Below are 19,507 nucleotides of genomic sequence, written 5' to 3' on the forward strand. Positions count from 1 at the left end.
CCTTGGAATTATCTTTCAGTTCAGCAGTTCATCCTTTAGCTACATTTAATGTAATGTCTCATTTCAAATATTAATTTTAATTACAATTTTATTTCTATAAATCTCTTCGTACTTTTATTTTTGCCTCTTTCTTTTTAAAATTTCTCATATTTTAAACATTTTATCCTACTAATATCTGAGATTACTATTCTGTTCCTTTAGTTTTTAAAGCTGTGGCCTGTTTTTAACTTAATGCTCATATTTGATTTAAAGCACTTTTGTATCTTCTCACTCATTTATGGAAGAATATTTCCTGATGTGATTGATATTTTTGATATATGAGCTCTTCTACATTGGAATTCACTTTTTCTGTGACACTCCCACATGTCCTGGTTTGTTGAAGGTGTCCTGCTGAAGTGGATTTCCTTCTCCTAGGTCCTTCAGGTATATCACTAGGTTGCCATTCTCTTTGGTTGCAGTATTGCAAACCTGCTTTGTGCCCCTAAGGTTTCCTGGCTATTGTTGAGTTGGATAATTTCCATGGAGTGTTGTGGTAGCATCATAATATTGTCAAATGCCCTGACTCTATCTTCTTGGAATTTTAATTTCTTTCTTGTAAGATAAAACATTTTAAAAGTTTTATGTCTATGTGTATTTCTGTGTTTTCTTATTTTAATATAGGACCTTTAATTATATTTTCATAGGAACATTTCCATGTGAATATAGCCTGACATTTTACAGGAAACAAAAGAGCATACTCCTGCTTGGAGAACTTTGTACTTCCTATTCTTTGGGCTTAAATGCCTTTTCTCCAAGGCTTTCTGGCTAACTCACTCCCTCATTTCTTTTAGGTCTTTATTTTAATGTGATCTTTCAGTAATTTCTTTGCTGATTACACTATATAAAATTTCAAGTGCAACTCCTCAATCCTAGCATTTACTTTCCCCCTTTCCCACTTTAATTCTTTAGCACAGAACATTGTTCATCATTCTATATATTTATTTTCAATCACCTACAAAATATATCATCTACATCAGATCAGAAATTTCTATCTATTTTGTTAACTCCTATATCTTCATCACCTAGAACAATGCCTGGCACATAGTAAGTATTCAAAAAACATTTTTGATGAATGAAATATTCAGTGGATATGTATTGTGTGCCTTACCCTGAACTAGGTGATGATGATACAAAACAAAGAAAAATAGACAGGATTCCAGCTCTAATGAAGGACCTGGTCTTGAAGGGAACATAGACTATTTAAAAAACAGTTTATTTCCTCTGGTGGACAAAGGCTATGGATCGAAATGAACTCTTGATGAGCTTATTAGTACTAGGTAGACATTCCTTGAGAAGAAGTGTGGAAGGTAGGGTGACTACTTTTGGTATGCATTGCATCTAAGACTTCTTATAACCTTGTTTTATTCAAGAACTGACCAAGGAATACATATACATACACACGTACACACACACATACACGCACACAAAAGGTAATGATTTAGAAAACAATAATAATGAGGGAGCTGATGTAAGTTTGGCTAAATTACTGAGAAGACTGAAAGCAACTAAGTTAATAGAATTTCCAGTAAAGTGTTTTGGTACCAAGTTTTTCTTTCAGTGTTGGTAGTCACTGCCTGATGAGCTCAGAATGTAAACAATTGGCCTAAATCTACATTTTGTTGCCTTGTAATTATATCTAAAGAACATGTGCACATTTGCCTTTTATACCTCTACAAGTAGGACATAGAGGAGTTTATACTGTGACCTTATCATAGTAAATAATAAAGTCCATGGCTATATTTACAAATGCTGAGTTTCTAGCATGTGAAGTCATATGAAGAATGTTAAATCTCTAATATATGTTTAATGTACATTTCAGTTTATTTTTCTCTTAACTATAATAGTATCAATTATTTTCTTTATATGAGGGGAAGACTGTCTCACCTAAGGGAAAACCTAATTGATTTCTTGGCAATTTTTCCATCATGTTGAAATCTTTTTCCATTTCGAACTGCTGTGATACTTTCACTGCTCTGTCTTGCATAATTTTTACTTCTTATCCTTAATATCTACTCATTTTTGTCTGTCTTTGAGCCCTTGTTTCTTCCATTTTCCCTACCTATAATGTCTGATCTTGGGCTTTGATCAGTTTATATCTCGATCTTGCTGCAGACACTGGCTGGCCAATGTTAGGGACTAATTTATAGTGAGCCCCTTGTCCTAAATGCCATGAATTATCCTAGCAGCTTCTTTCATACATATAATCTCATTAAATCACTATAAAAATCCTATATGTTAGATACAATCCTCTTGTTCTAAAAATGACGAATCTGAATATTAGGTGGGTGTATAAGTTTATGTAGGATACATTCCTAGTAAGCTGGAATTCAAACTCAAAACTTCCGATTAGAAGTAGTTGCAGTTGTTATGATTCCATTGCTTTTTCTAGGTATTCTACCTTCAACCTTCCTAGAATTGCTTTTAAAATTTTCTCAACTTGCCTTTGCTTGAATGGAATTTGCAAGAAAAGAATACCTACATGTTCAAGGCTTCCATGTGGTAGACAGAATTGGAATGAAGAGAAAACCAACAGTAAGGTTAGCTGTTACCTACCTAATTTTATAGTCTCTTTTAATTGAAAGCTGCTGCTCCAAAAATGCTGCTTATATTTATACATCTGACAAATACTGAGTGTTTACTGTGTGTCAGGCACTAGACTAGACCCTGTATATAGAGTGCTAAACAAAATAACATGGCCTCTGTGGAGTATACAATCTAGTGGGGAACAGAGAGGTAATAAACACATAAACCACTAATCAAATCAATAATTTAAACTTTCATAAATGTCACAAAAAAATAGTGGAAGGATCTGTCTCAAGAACAATAATAGTCAAAGGAAGTCTCTTGGAAACAGTAAAATAACCACATAATTATTTAGAAAGTGCAGAACTTTCCAAGAGCTATGTCACAGCTTCTGCCATACTAGGTATTAGTGAACAGTGGGATTTGGATGATACACACTTGCCCATTGTGGGGCTAAACTAACCAGGCTTTCTAACTTGGTATAAATATTTGAGACTCAGATTCTCATCATTAGTTTTGTAATGATCAAGAGGAAAAGTAGGGGGGGAAAGTACAAAAAAAAATAGATTGGAAGATTAGTCCTTTAAAGATTGAAAAGAATTTGTTTAGGAAGGCTATTCCTTAATATTTAAAAGCAAACGTGAGTTTTCTTAATTCTTAAGAGTAGAAAGTAACACAATTCATTCAACATTCCTCTAACCAATATTTAAGGTATACCTGTTAGGTACTGTGCTAAGGACTAGAGATGTAATAGTGAAAAAGACAGATACTCTTGTCCTCAGGTTTACAATCTTATGTGAAAAAAAATTACAATGCAGTAGGATGATTATTATGATGAGATTAGGCACCGGACATCAGATTCTGGAGGTGATAACATCTACACTAAGAAACCATGGTGTATATAGTCAGGCCAGTGGAGTTTTCACATTTTGCTAGAATAACTAATTCATTTCAATAGTTATAACCTCAAGTTGAGAGTATTTTGAAAATATAATTTTTAATATTTATCTAAATTTTAGTTTTGTTCATTTTCTTGACTAGCTCTTAAACTTTCATTTAAGAAGTTAAGTTTAAATAAAATCATCCATAAAAACTCCAACAACTATTCTTTCCTTAATATACTGTGAAGTGTGGATTACAGGAAAAAGAGAATTATTAATATTATCATTTAGTGTATTGTATATTAGGTTTCTACTAGAGTTCAAATTTATCATTTATACATGAAATCAGATATCAAATTGGTTCATTTTAAGTGGTAGCCATTAATACTAAAAAATTCAAATTTAGCAGTTTTTTAAAAATAAGCTTACTTTGTTTGTACATTTTGTATCTTTATTATAGCTAATCTGACCTAAGGTCTAGAGTACAGACCACCTGTGCCCTTGGGTTAACGGTGTTTATCTTATGATTTCCTTTTCGTTCCTTGTTGCCTTTTATCTGTTTTCAGTTTACAGTATTGATAAATTGATACTGTTGCTTCTCATACTTCCTCTTTCTGATAGGCAGATAGCTTTTTAAACATGAAGGCTAAATCTAGCTCTGTAATTTACAATAATAAACATAATTAACAGGTTTTCCAAGTCTACTTTCAAAATGGTAATTCCTCTTACTCTTTATAGGACTTTCTGTTTAGATAAACCACACAAGTTAGGGCACATTAATTTTCAAAAATAAAATTAGCTTTATTAAGGATTACAGTCTATATTTTATAAAAACTATATAATGATGATGGAGTACCCAGCTCTATAGTAGGTCCAGAAGAACTAAATATTTATAAAATAAAATACAGTTGTTTTGGGTTATATAGTACATTTTCTCAAAATAGATCAAATTGAAAATGTTTACTGAGTCATGGAGGAAATGATTTTTCATCTAAATTTAGGTTCAGAGGTCTTTTATAGAGCCAGGTGAGGCCCTTTTTTGCACTCTACATGAATTAGCACATAGATTTATTAGTGGCTCAATAGGCATCTCTAGGAAGGCCCAACTAGTATGGAGGGAAGATGAACTTTTCTGTATTCTGTAACATATTTTTGGACCTAGCCCATTGGAGAACACAGCTGTGCGGGCCTAGAAGTAAAAAGAACTTTAAAACGAAAAACAAACGAGCAACCCCCCTCCCATAAAAAACACTCTCTAGTGTATCTCCATCTGGAATGGTGCTGATAGTAACTTCACCCCATATGGACCAAATAACTAAATCACTCTAGGGATTACAATATCTGTGTGGGAATCTGAAGATTCCTTAACAATTAACAACTTAACAATTCAGGATCTGTGCTCTCTTTCAAATCAAAACACAAATAAGGACTAGATCAACATTAGTATGTATCTATTTCTGTCTTCTAAGCCATGAGAATAAAACTGATGGCAACATTTTTTACTTATATATGTAAACCTTATATGTGAACTTGGCTCCTATGCAGGGTCTATTTAGAATACATAAAAAGGTGATACTGCCTACATGTGATTGTTAAGGACATCACAAGACACCTTGGACTTATTCCAATTCAGTAATTACATTCATTTTGTCCTTATTTTCCTTTTCCTGATTGTTTCAGTTAAATATGGAAAATTATCCTTCATTTTTCACTTAGAGAAGTTGGACAGTATTTCTGCACATATGATTTAGTCCCTACTGTCTTCCTCTTTAGTAATAGAAATGATGCTTAAAAATGCTGGTTAGAGGAGTTATTGTGGCTATTACTATTACTATGGTATTTCTTGATTCAGAAGTGTTCTGTGAACATCCACCACATGACTGGCTCTTAGATGAACTGCTAGACTATAGGGTGTTATCTTGAGCCAGTCTTCTTTATCTCCTTAATCTTTGTTTAGTTTAGACCCTTAGCTTAAAGGGGCAGACATCCTCTCCCTTTTTCGTACAACTATATTTAATAGTTTCCCTTTTAGCAAATGTGTACTTCATGACAGGCACTGTGCTAATTCCTTTATATGTCTGTAACATATAATTTGTATAAACAACCTTATAGAATAGGTAACATGATCACCATTTTATAGACAAAGAAGATGTAACTTGTACAAGATCACACAGTTAAAGAGGGGGAGCTGGAATTTGATTCGGGGTTTGCCTGATAGCAAAAGCTAAGCTCTTAACCACCGTCCTACCTCATAATTCTGCTGCTTCTCAGAACTCTGTGAGCCCTGGTCTACGGATCATTGATCACACAAATAGCTTCTCTTAGTGCTTGTCACCACTTTGCAGGCTGACCTTATTGAGCTTGACCTTGGAATCATCATGTGGTGCTGGCCTCCAAAGGGCAAATGCCCATTATGGTTACAGGCCACAAAGAAACTGAACCTCTATTGAGAGAATCTCTATGCTGCATCATTTTATCGGCATGACAAAAGTTGTTTGCCCTATCTTCTTTTCTTTCCCTGGTGGTGTTGTCATAACAGTGTCTTTAGTCAGGATTAACAAGTAACTAACTTATTTACTTTGGTTGCCAATAAATAACTGTAGCCTGTTAATAATTATGCATGTGTTTTATGCGGCCTTGGATAATCTGAGAAAATCTTAGGCATCTAACATTCTAGATTGGATTAATATGGCTTCACACTTGGTCTCCTATTATATAATTCTCCACTAACAAAAAGTAAATCACATAAGGAAAAAAACTTGAATACTTAAAGAAAGTATTTTACTAGTACATTTTATAGTGACACACTAATATAGGACTTTTTATTGCTACCTAAATAGAAATTTTTGCTCAATTAATATAAAAGAATAAATCTAATATGTTTTCTTGTTTTAAAGTATACCAGATGTGTCACAAATGCCTTGAAATGTATTTACATCTTTATGTGAGCTGCGTGTACATTTTTTTGGTGCTTTTATATTGTTAGCTCAGTGAGGGTAAGATGAGTCCTAATTTATCTTTTAGCACATCACAATGCCAAATACAGAACCTTGCACATAGTAGATGCTCACTGAATGTTTTTGACTTAGTGAATAAGTTAGTCTGTACTAGGTTGAACAGCATTGCAGTCCTAAATTGTTCTTCCATCATTTCACTCTGCATAATTAAAGAAGCTTTACTAAGATGATTAAAAATGTGTTATTGAATTCTAAAATAATGGGATAAAAAAGACCCTGGATGTACTCCTGTAAGGAAGCAGTGGGGATGAGTTTCTCACTATAGGTACATTTAGTGGATTTTATGTGTGATTGAATTAATTGATTTCTCTTAGGAAGGTTAGATATATGATTTCCATATGACACTTCATATCTTTTTATTTTATCTTTACCTTGCCAACTATTATTTTTTCCTATTATAAAAGGAAAATTTATTGCAGAGAATTAACCATATGTGAAAATCAAAAAAACTAAAATAATCCCAAATCTTATTATCCATATGTAATCATTCTTAATATTTCTGTTTGTTGTTTTTTTCTCATCTATATAATTTTATACTGTCCATCCAATTGGTACCCATGTTTATATAACATTATAGTATTGTAATACTATAAATTTGCATTTTTTAATAAAACTTAAAAATTCTCTTAGAGTACTTTGTGAATTGTAAAATATTTCTTTCTATGGATGTGCTATGCTTTATTTAATTGTTTTTGTATTGTTAGACATTTAGGTTCCTATAGTTTTTCATTGTCATAAAAATGATCTTTTTTACATACATTTGTGTTGGTTTTCAGTTATGTAAGACTTATTCCTATAATCAAAATTGCTGAGTAAAAACATTGAACTTTGAGTTGATACATATTGCTCAATAGCTTTTCAGACTCCTTTTAGCAATTCATACTCCTATCGAAAGGTATACGAAGATGCTATTTCACTGAGGCATCATCAAAATTATTACCTCTGCACACGTTTAAGCAAGTAATAAGTAGACTTACTGACTTTAATATGTTGTTTTAATCAACTATGCTCAGAAGAAGTATATAAATTAAATACTTCAGTTTGCTTTCAGAAAGAATTATGAAATATTCTTAAGGGTCACAGTAGTTTGGAAGCTGAATGTTGCAACACAGTTTCCACCTACATTCAAATATTTTTCAGGTCTAATTGTAAACTGCATACTCTTGTTAAAGCTGGGGTATTGATACATATTCCACTAGCAGTTTTGTCAAAGTGTGTTGGGTTGAGGCATTACCCATTATATATAAGGTGGCATCAGCGTTCCCTCTTATAGTGATAAATCTCATTTCTATATGCTGTTGTAACTTAAAGGTAATGAAAATTCAGAGTTTACTTTTATTTATTTATGCATTTTTTTGTGGACTGTCTACAAAAGCACCTTTCTTCCTCACCAATATTCTGTCCAAACTGAGTGCAGATGAATCTGAGGAGTTTCATTTTAGAGAGCAGCAATCATATTTGTATGAGGGAAGGCAAGAGTCTTGGAAGAATACCAAAAAAAAAAAAAAAATCATTTTTAAGTGTTTGCCTCATCCTCCACTGAAAGCATTTGCGTTTCAGAGGCCATGGTGAGTCTTAGTCCCTTACTGGTACTTGTTTTTGATCACACTGCTAAGGGACTCTAGGTATGTGTATATTCAGACATATAATATAAATTTTGGGTAGTCTGAAATATCACTTGGGGAAAATAATGGTAAAAAATAATTTACCTCTTTATATAATACAATCTTTTCTACTTCTCTGCAGAGATTATCTCAACATAAATACTGATTCCAACTCAGTCAATTAAGTTTTACTTATGTATTTGTTTTGCATTTCAGAGTACCTGATAAATTGCAAGTCTGGTTGTGCCCCATAGCTGCACAGGTATGTATGTGAATTACCTATAGCTATGTAAATCTATGCATTAACTGACCAGTTATTACATTTTTATGTATTAAAATTTCTTATAGATTTTATAATGTGAAAATGCTAAGTTTTGATTACTTATAAACATTGACAACTTCAAAAGAGAGTATATACTGTATTACATTTCATTATAAGAATCAAATAAACATTTCTAAGATTTGATGAGGCAGAATATTATTAATTATAAAATATTCATCTGGTGAAGAGATTAGAGAGTATTTTATGGAGCTGTACAATTAAAGCTATTGGTGATATGAGATGAGACTATTGCAAGACCAGTATGTTGTTGACATAATTGTTTTTCTTAAATTTTTTTTTGCTATTTCTTAGTTTATTTTCTGTGGTGGTTACTTTAGGTACAGAGTAGTTGCAGATGTACTGTCTGCTGCACCGTCTCAAGCATGAGACAAATGGAAAAAAAAAAAATGTTTGCACCTGTTTAAAATCTCAACCATGCAGTGTTGTGGTTCCTGGGCAACAGGCAGGGATTCTCAAAAGCTTGGTTGCACCTGCTCAATTGTTGCTTGCAGCTGTGTCATATGAGTGAGCGCACGGAGAAGCTTGTTAGTAGTTGGCTTGTGCTGTGACGTATTTTGTGTACTCAGAGTTTGAAAGATTCTTACTTGATGTAGACCTTGAACTATTACATTGGTTTACTATAAAATTCACTGGTTTTAGTTCCCAAATATTTTCTCCAAATCTCTTTGTTTTGTGTTTCCAGCTTTGCTTTAGTAACCACTGACTCCCCTTGCTAACGTGTATGCTGGCTTCTCTAAAGGATACCTAGGAGAGTAGATCTCTCCAGATAACTGGGATGATGATAATTTTTGTCCTGGTAGAGATATTGTGTGTTTGGCTCAATTTTACCATGTTGGCAGCCCCACTGTGAGGCTGGATGTAGTTATTGATCCATTTAGCTGAACAGATTTGAAAGCATTTGGCTATTAGTGGACACATGGGGCATATTCAGAAAATTTAAGAGTATATTGTAAGATGATTTCTTGATTTGTGCACGTGTCTCCGTTGCAGTTGGGGTGGAACTGAAAGAGACAGAAAAAGAGTGAAAATTAAATAGTAATCCTAGAAAGGGGGCTAAAGTCCAGGTGCAGATTTTAAGGTTGGAATATTATCCTTTAATTAAATTCTAGATACCTGCTATTTTTTCTTAATTGTTACTGGTAGTGATATTAAGTTTCTTTTAGTTAATAGCTTTAGATGTTTTCTGATAAATATATCTGTATTTTAATATAGACAAGCTGTTATAAACTATTTTATACTAGTTAGGTAAAGTTCTAGAAATGCAATACAAAAAGCTGCAACTCAATATAAAAGTATTTCATTAACTTATTCAGTAGTTTCAAATTCCTAATACCGAAAACTTACTCAAATGACTTGTATTATTCTTTTTAACATATTAAAAAATTTTCAGTTATTTCCATCAGTATTTAGTAACCTAAATCTTAAGTCTTAGAGCTGGTATATCTTTTCCATTTATTGGCTTATTTGAAATCTGTATTTTTAAAAGATAAGGTGCTATAATATGAATTTAACTACTCTTTGGGAGTAGGAAACACAGGTACAAAGGTAAATAGAGGATTGTGACAGCCCTTTAATACGATGCCCTGTACATAGTAGTTGGTCAATAAATGTTGAATGAGTGCATTTATGAATAAAACATTTCTGGAGTTGTATTAGAAATAGAGAGATTGTGTCATAGAAACTTATTACTTATTATACATTTTAGATGAGTCTTGATGGACTTTAGTTCTCATACTGTCAATTATATAGAGATGAGAATACTTATACATCTCATTCTTAAGATGAGAAATTAATATATAAGAATTGATCTCTCATTATAATCAAGAATTGAAATAACACTATTTGCAATATGCTTTATACTCATTTTTGCTGACTATGAGAAACATCTTTGTATTATTCTCATTAGATGCACAAGGCTGATTCATCAATGGCTGTGTTACTTGTCACTTTGGAAATACTTCGCAGCATATAAATAAAAAAACTTCTGTGTTATATGATAATGCCTTAGCTTTCCTGAGCACTCACTTGTGTGCTTTCTCTCTCCCTCCCTATCTCAATTTCACTAAAAACACAAACATAAAATGTGTGTTCACTTTTTGGGGGTTAGGTAAGATAAGAACATTAAAAATATGTAAGTATTTTGCTAAGCAGAAGTAATGGACCCTATATTTACTGCATACATATTTAGAATTATGATTTCTATTACACACTAAATTCCAACTGTAAATAAATAGAGGTAAAGCCAAGCAAAGGTAGAGTCAGAATTGAGCATTAAAACCTTCTTCAGATAGGCCTTTCTAAAGTTCCATTTTGTGTGGCTTGAGGCAGTAACATAAGAATGGCACAGGTCACAAAATGAGCCAATATCTATTGCATCAAAACATCTTGTTTAGGCGTCTCAAATTTTAGTAGCACTGGTGTGTGACATGTGTGAGTACTTTTAGGTTTGGAAGTACCTTTCCTCTGGAAACAATTTTTCTTCACCTTAGTTTACACCAGTAGGTAAGAGGCCAATATCAAGGACATCATTTTTTCCCCCCTCTGAACCTTAGTGTGGTAGATTAAATAATATCCCTCTGCTAGTCTCAACATTAGAAATTGAGAGATGAGCCAAGAATATGTGTTTGCTAGAATATTAATCAATAAACCCTACAGATATTAACAGATGCTTCATTGGCCTGTCTGGAATCTTAAGGAGGGAGAAATTGCCAAGCCATAGGATTATGGTTTAGAATGTCAGGAATTATGGTCTGGAATCTCAGGGAAGGAGATATTGCCAAGCCCTAAGATTCCTCGGTATTATTGCAGGTTCCCCTGTGATTTCAGGGTTAAAAAAATAAAAGAAGAAAAATCCACATTTGCTAAGAACATAGCATATCTAATTTTCTTTCCTACCTTCCTTCCTTTTTTCCCTTTCTCATTTCCTTTCTTTCTTTTATTCTACATGGTAAATGAGTATCTACTATTTCCTAGACATAGTGCTAGGAGAGATGAATAAAACAAAATGCATGTTCTCAATGACCATACAGTCATTGAGCTAGTGGGAGACAAAGTTACATCAACAGAGTTCTTTTTGGCTTCACCACTACGAATACTAATACTAGTATGGACTCGAAGTCAAGTTACTTAATCTCCCTGTTTCTTTGTTTCATCGTTGGTAAAATTGGAAAAGTAATAGTATATACCTCATATTTTGTTGTGTTCAGAGTTAGATAACACACTACGTGTAAGATATATAAGATTCTTAGTTCAGTGGTTGGCACATAGCAAGTATTAAATAAATCTTAGCTATACTGTTGTTATTTCTGTCAGCACCACGACCACTACCACAACCACTGGCATCACCACTACTACAACTTAGATACTGAAGAATGACCACACAATTGCCTGGGAGGAGGGATTTTACTCTGAGCATTGTCACATAGATTGAACTCAAAGGTTCTAACTAAACTTACCTGCCCTTCCAGGGCTTTAGACAAGATTATAAGTATCATAAATCAGCATACTAAATCTAAAAGATCTTCATGTAACCTTTTTTTTTCTATTTTTTTTATTGTGGTAAAATGTACATAACATAAAATTTATCATTTTAACCATTTTAGTTAGGTATAGGTTCAATGGTATTAAGTGCATTCATAATGCTTGTACTACCATCACCACCATCCATCTCCATAATTCTTTAATCTTATAAATCTAAAATGCTATCCCCATTCATATGTAACTCCCCATTCTTCTTTCCCCTCAGCCCCTGGCAACCACCATTCTATTTTCTGTATCTATCATTTTGACTACTCTAAGTAATCATACAATTGGAATCATCCAGTATTTGTCTTTTTGTATATGGCTTATTTCACTTAGCATAATGTCCTCAGGGTTTATCCATGTTGTAGCACATGTCCGAATTTCTTTCCTTTTTAAGGCTGAACAGTAATCCATTATATGTATATATTAATACTGTGTTTGCCTATCCATTCATCCATCAATAGGGACACTTAGGTTGCTTCTGTGTTGTACTTATTATGAATAATTCCTCTGTGAACATGGGTATACACGCATCTCTTGAGAACCTGCTTTCATTTGTTTTGGATATATACCCGGAATTGTTAAATTGTAAGATAATGCTATTTTTCATGTATTCTTATAAGATTAATTTAATTTAAATTGATTAAAGTATTTCAGTTTGTGTTTGTGAATGGCATTGCTTTCTTCATAAGGAGAGCAAGCTCAATCAGGTTTAGCAAGAAGACTTCTGTTTATGTGAGTTCAAATGCTTTAAAGGAGTCTGTGAAAACCTTAAATAAACCAGCATCTTGGAAGCCAATGGTGTTCTTCAGATATTTGGATTTCTTGCTTGAAGTTGAATTTTGGAGCTTTGGATTCCAAGTGACCTGCATTGAAAGCCTAGTTCTGCAATCCAGTAGCTGCGTGACCTGATCAAGGTTGCCTAAGCTTAGTAAGCCTGTGCAATATGATGGCAGTAATGTCTAGCTTTTTATTGGTGGATATGAGGATTAAAGTGAGTAAGGTATACAGAATACTTTATTTGATACACAATATCTACCAGTGTTCCCTACATATTAATTTTTTTCTCTCTTCTTAAAATATAAAAGTTGCTATGATAGACAGTGTACGAATTTGGAAGAAGTGTGGAATTCTTTCATTAAGAAAGTTAATTTTGGCAAAGGTTTTGCTGTGGTGATAGCTGTTGAGTATCTCATTTCAACATGGTTAGACTCACAATTTCTAACTGTGCATGCCACATTTCTGTAGAAGGCTGGGGCTGTTTAAAGAAAAATTTAAGATGAGGATGATCACATTCAATTCAATGTTTATTGATTATAGAAATATGTCTTGCAGTGGAAGTCCTTGTTGATACAATCCCAGACAGTTCTCATCCCTTCTTGAAAGCCAGATACCCTTAAAAGCAACCTCTTGCAAACAATGAAGAACCCATACTTGCCAAGGTACTTTCACATGCTTCCTAGTGAACTGGAGGTAGTTCTGTTGGCAAGGTTGTCACAATCTAAGTAGCCTCAGGTTTAGTGAGCATCGCTGTCAACGTGTAGATGGCTGTGTAAGGTTTCCTTTCTTTCCTGAGAAGGGAATTAGTGTAGTAAAATATCCTGATTCCCTTCTATGTAAACTCAACAGTAGAAAAGTGGATTTGTGAATTTATATGTATGATTTTCCCTTAATCATCTTTAATAAAAACTAGATGATCTTAATTATAATAAACTATTTTCCTCTGCCAGGCTATTTATATTGTAGCAGTATCTTTCTGAATAGCAATCAGAAAAGGATTCTTTAAAAATAAGAGAAAAAGTACTAGATTATATGTGGAATTGTTCATTACTCACCAAAGGTGATAGAGTTGACCTGCCTAATGTCAAACGTATTGTTTTGACCATGATTAATCAAGGTAAACATAGATGATTAATGAAGTTTTCATTTATTTGGCCATTAGTTTTCTACCACAAACCTGGATGCTTAAGCAGAAATTTGTTTTCTTACAGTTTGGAATTCTGAAATCAAGGATTATCAGCAGGATTGGTTTGTCTGAGGGCTGTGCAGAAGGGTCTGTTCCAGGCCTTTCTCCTTGACTCATAGACGGCTGTCTCCTTCCTAGGTCTCTTCACACTGTCTGCTCTTTTTGATGTCTGTTTCCAAATTTCTCCCCTTTTAAAAGGATACTAGTCATATTGAATTAGGGCCCACCCTAAAGGCCTCATTTTGACTTGATTGACTTTGTAAAGATCTGGTCTTCAAATAAGATCACGTTTTGAGGTACTGGGGACAAGGACTCCAACACGTGTTTTTTGTTTTTTGGGTTTTGTTTTTTTTTTTGCAGGGGGAGGGACACAAGTCAACTCATAATAGTTAGGTTAATGATAGTTAACATTTATTGAGTGATTTTCTATTTCAGATATAATATTTATATTTTTGATAATCCTTACAACAACCCTATTTGGTAGATGTTATTTTCCCCATTTTACAGGCAAGAGAACAAAATCTCAGAGAGGATAAGCAATTTGTCCAAAGTCACACAGCCAGTAAATGTTAAATACTGGTATTTGAATCCAGCATCTCATGTTGCTTTTTAAATGGATAAGCTTCATAACAACTTATTCAAAAGCCCCAAAACACTTTGAGCATTTCAGAGTATTTTTGTCATTAGAACTTGTGCCAAAAGACATTTTATTTATCAAAAACAATGTATTATGTGATTGCGTAAATGCCCAATCATTGCCTACATCTTCACTTCCGAATCTTTTACTGACAGTTGTCTTTGAAGGCTTAGTGCTTTAGCTCTCCTGAACCTGAAAAAGCTTTTGAACGGCATGGATTCTGAACATAGACTCCATGGGTTGATTCTGGACCCCATTTGTGGGGAGAGCACTGAGAGACAAGTCGTGCTCAGAGTCTGCCACTGAGCACGTGTGCTTTCTGCTCTCCCTTCCTCCTCTCTCTCTCCTCTCCCGCATCTTTGTTATTTCACTTTTACTGGGTAGCTGGTGATTTTTTCCTTTATACAATCCCTGCCATGAGTGATAAACATTGAAAAGGGATGAGTGTGCAGAATGGCAAACTAACGAATATCTCTGCTTATGTGAAAACCAGTGCTCTTATAGGTGTGTACTATAGACTGGCCATAGCCTTATTACCCATTCACTTTAAAGAGCAAGGAGAATTGTGTACCTTAGATAAGTTTCCTATCTTACCAATGAAAACAGTTTGTTTCTCACTTTGAAGTTTTAAAGCAGAACTTGCACATGACCCAATTTCACTAATAATTCTCTTAAGTAACCCTTGTACTCATTTATAAGATTTTTTTCCACCCACTGTCTGTCTAGCCTGGTTTAAAATTTTTATATATGTACTTTTAAAAAATTGATTAGCTGGAGAGCTGCCCATTCTTCTGTGCTGTATAATAAGGATTTAAAAACTGCACACTGAATTCTGTATAGTGTAATTAAAACTGACCCACATTTGGACCTGAGTACACCAGGACTTAGCCAAACTTGCCATGAGCTGAGTTCTGGTGGCAGATGGGAACTAATGAGGACACACTCCACTCCAGAATTTCCCAGCTGCTTGGCCCCTTTTTGTACAAACAAGGTTTGGAGCGAAGTCCGGATCCCAAGAGCATGTTCTGTAAATGTGCTGTACCCAATGATTTGGGAAATGTTCTCAAAAAATCAGGCTGTTTCAAGGTATCCTTAAGGCCTCAGCTACTGTCAGATTTAAAACATGAAAATTCAAAGGGGCCTTTTATGCTCTCTCCAACCAATTTTTAATTTCAAGTGAATAAAAATCACATTTTCCCCCTGTTTTCCTCCCACGCCTGGCGATGGAACGATCGGTTATATCCAAACCTGGAAATTTGCAGGTAGTTATTTCAGAGCCAGTTGTACATCAGGATAGACTATGTCTCCTTGCAACCTATGGATCTCTTCAACTGGTTTGATGTCCTGGGACTATTCAGGCAGATGTAATTGAATCAGTTTGAAGCAGCTGTAGCTGGCATGTGGTCTCTCAGATTGCTAGCACCTGCTTGTTTTTTTGCAACTCACTAGAGTGAGAGAAGTGCCAAAACCAGCATTGGTCTTGGAGCAGATAAAGCACTCCAGATCTTATATCCCATTCCCCTTCCAACCTAGTCACATCATCACTGGTGCAGGAATTAATAAAACCCCTTTTCATGATTAGGTCTGAGGTATACTTTTACTTCTCATTCTTCTCAGTATTCAGATTCTGACAGTACTGGCCATGTTAGTCCAAAAAAAAAAAAATAATAATAAGGGAGTATAATGGTGATCAGGTGGCTTTGGGGCTCTCTTATCATTAGACAACTGGGTAGCCTGTGGTTTGCAGAATCATTTAAATGAACACACCAAATTCATTTACTGTTCCAGCACAGTCTTATTGGCACAGAGAATGAGCAGTTAATGTATAACAAACTGTGAGCTGTTGTGGAATATGATAAATACACTACCTTAGCAGGGGGAATGTAAAATGGAGCTATTTCTCTAATGTAAGCTCTAAACTAATCGACATGGATTTCTTCAACACTTACTATGGTCAAGGAGATGCAATCTACTAAAAAGGGATAAAAATTCTAGAACATAATAAATATGTAAAATACACTTTAAAAGATAGAGGTTTAGAATTTTTTAAAGGTTTAAATCTACTTAAAAATAGTTGTTTACCTTATCTTCTCTCTTTTTCATTTTATTATTTGGCAGGCATATATTTAATCCTTAAATGTTATCAATATCCTAATGTTTAATTTGATTCTGGTGATGATAAAAACAACATGTTTACTTAAATTTTAGTTTATGTTACAGAGTTCCTCTTAAATGCATTTAATATTGATAGTATTTTGAGAGAAGCTATGGGATAAATGGAGTTTATGAATAATAGGAGTAAGAGTAAATTCTTAAAAAGGTTATTTCATTATCATCAGCAGATCCATATTTTTGAAAGCATGACTATGTGCTATGACGTAGAGATGTATCTGTGGTCCTTGACTATAGGAGTTTTATTATATACTTGAGGAGACGTAACAGATTTAAAAATAAGGGCTGGGTGTAGTGGCTCACGCCTGTAATCCTAGCACTCTAGGAGGCCAAGGCAGGAGGATTGCTTCAGCTCAGGAGTTTGAGACCAGCCTGAGCAAGAGCGAGACCCCGTCTCTACTAAAAATAGAAAGAAATTAGCCAAACAAGTAAAAAAATAGAAAAAATTAGCTGGGTATGGTGACATGTGCCTGTAGTCCCAGCTACCTGGGAGGCTGAGGCAGGAGGATCGCTTGAGCCCAGGAGTTTGAGGTTGGTGTGAGCTAGGCTGATGCCATGGCACTCTAGCCCAGGCAAGAGAGTGAGACTGTCTCAAAAAAATAAAAATAAAAAATAAAATAAGGTACTCACGGTGTCCAGTGCATGCTTTCGACCCAGATTTGGTGTCAAGTGAATTCTATAAAAATAAAAAAATCAGGCACTCTACTTGCCAAATGAATATTCTAGACCCAGTGTTCCTCTTCTCCCTTTGACTGCTCATAAAAGACATCACCAGTCCATTATGGCTCTCTCTGCCACTGAACCAGAACTTGATCTCAGAATCCTCCTGAAGACAGTACTTTAGACAACCATTACCAACTGATGGAAGTTGCATGTAAGATGAAACCCATTTGCCACTTCTGAAAAAATTATTAAGTGCTAAATATATTTAGTGGAGGCAGAGATTTCCGTGAGCTAATAGGAAGAGGCTAGATTTGAGCTTGGCCTGGAAAGAAAACCCTTAACTAGAAAGGAGAAAGTAGATTATTGGCAAGCTGAGGAGTAATGTGAACAAATGAATTAAGATTGGGATTAGATGACATAATCAAAGATAATGAATACACCTCAGTTGTAAATAAATAAGTGGTTATATAATTATCAGTTTAATGTTTTTTTCCTCTTCTATGATGTAAATTCTGTGAAGTATGATTTATTATAAAATGCCTCCTCGGAGAGACCTTCACTTACTCCTGTCTGAATTAGGTCTCCCATATGTTTCCATAGGTTCTTATTCTTATCATCCGCATACACAACTTACCTTTGGAGCACCTTCTTACTGCCAAGATTCTGTGTGAAGAATTGAGGGGGGACTCAAAGAGGATTTTTTTCTTTCTAAATTTTTTTAACAACAATTCTTTAAAATCTGATTTTTATTTTTATAAATACCATGGCACTCTCAAGATTGGCTTAGGGGAATTTCTATTTTAACTATAGCATTTAAGAATTTTACTATATATCCCTGATTTCAGGGAATAAAGAAGCAGTATGTTAGAGTAGAAAAGGTATGGGGTTTAGAAACAGAGGAGCTGGGTTTAAGTTTCTCTGCAATCACTTATGGGCTGTGAGATATAAGGCAGCCCTCTGTGTGATTTTATGCTCAGTTTCCTCATCTGTAAATTGGAGATGACAATATACCAAAGCACTTTGAAATTAAAAACAGCTCTCTTCTTCCTTTTCTCCTTTGTCATCATCATCATAATTCTATTCTGAAACCATGTAATAAAATATGGCCTACTGTGTAGATCCTTCTTTCTTTACCACATTTATTATTTGCTCTAGCTAGTGTAGATTTACTCTGAACTTTGAATAGAGCATTATATTTATCAACAAAGAAGCAAGAATTCAAGAAATATTCTATAACTTATTCCTAATGTTAATGTTTATTGGTAAGTCGTTTGCTCCTCAGTAACAACTACCTCTCATTTGTAATATTACTGCTTAATATTAATAAATTACATATTAATGTTTAAAGTAACTGTTTTATACCAATCCAAAAATTGCCTTTTGTGATTTATTTATCGTTTATTCACTCATTCATTTAGTGCAAATTATTCTAGCCATTGACAAAACTGTATTCACTTTCTACCTAATTATATATGAATACTCTAATTATCTATATCCACATCTTACTTAACTTATAGTGTTAGAATACCAATGTCTCAGAAAAAAATTCTAACATACAAATATAAATACATTCATCTCTAAGTTGTAAGAACCATTTGTTCCCACTTTTAGAATATTTGGTGACTTGATCAGAGAAGATTGACTAAAATATATTATCTACAGAAACAATTTTATTTACTAATAGTAATTACTGCACACCTCTTACTTTAAAAAAACCAAAAGAAAAAAAAAACAAATGATAATTGTAGTATCCTAAAACATTATTGTCTTTATTCTTTTCTGCTTGGAACATGTAATGTTTAGTAATTAATATCTATATGTAGCATCCTTACAATTTTGAGGTTCTTTAAGGGAAACTATGGCTATAATTTCCAACTTAAAAAATATATAAATTTTTGTATAATTAGGGTCAAAATGTGTGGGTAGATATTTCTTCCCTCAAAGTATATTTTATTTAAAGTATTTGAACTTTTCACAGTATTTACAATTCTCATTTTTTGTTGAGTACATCAAAACAGGATTATAAGTTATGACTTTAAAGATAAAACATATTTAACTAAGTTAGAATCAACTGAAATTTGAGATTTAATTAAGTGTAGCCACATGATGTATATACAGAAAATGAATAGGCATACTGAAA

At 33.8% G+C, this 19,507-nt stretch overlaps 1 protein-coding gene across 10 annotated transcripts in view; it reads left to right on the forward strand.

The window, feature by feature from the left end:
• ZBTB20 (zinc finger and BTB domain containing 20) overlaps positions 1-19,507 on the forward strand; it is a 762,522-nt gene that overhangs the window by 197,490 nt on the left and 545,525 nt on the right. For all 10 annotated transcript variants that reach the window (XR_006732697.1, XR_006732696.1, XR_006732695.1 and 7 more), the window contains one exon: positions 8,281-8,326. The gene's annotated coding sequence lies outside the window, so the exon portion shown is untranslated. The remainder of the gene's footprint in view (positions 1-8,280; positions 8,327-19,507) is intronic.

The sequence above is a fragment of the Lemur catta genome, chromosome 1 (genome assembly GCF_020740605.2).
Source record: "Lemur catta isolate mLemCat1 chromosome 1, mLemCat1.pri, whole genome shotgun sequence".
In the NCBI taxonomy this organism is placed as follows: Eukaryota; Metazoa; Chordata; class Mammalia; order Primates; family Lemuridae; genus Lemur; species Lemur catta.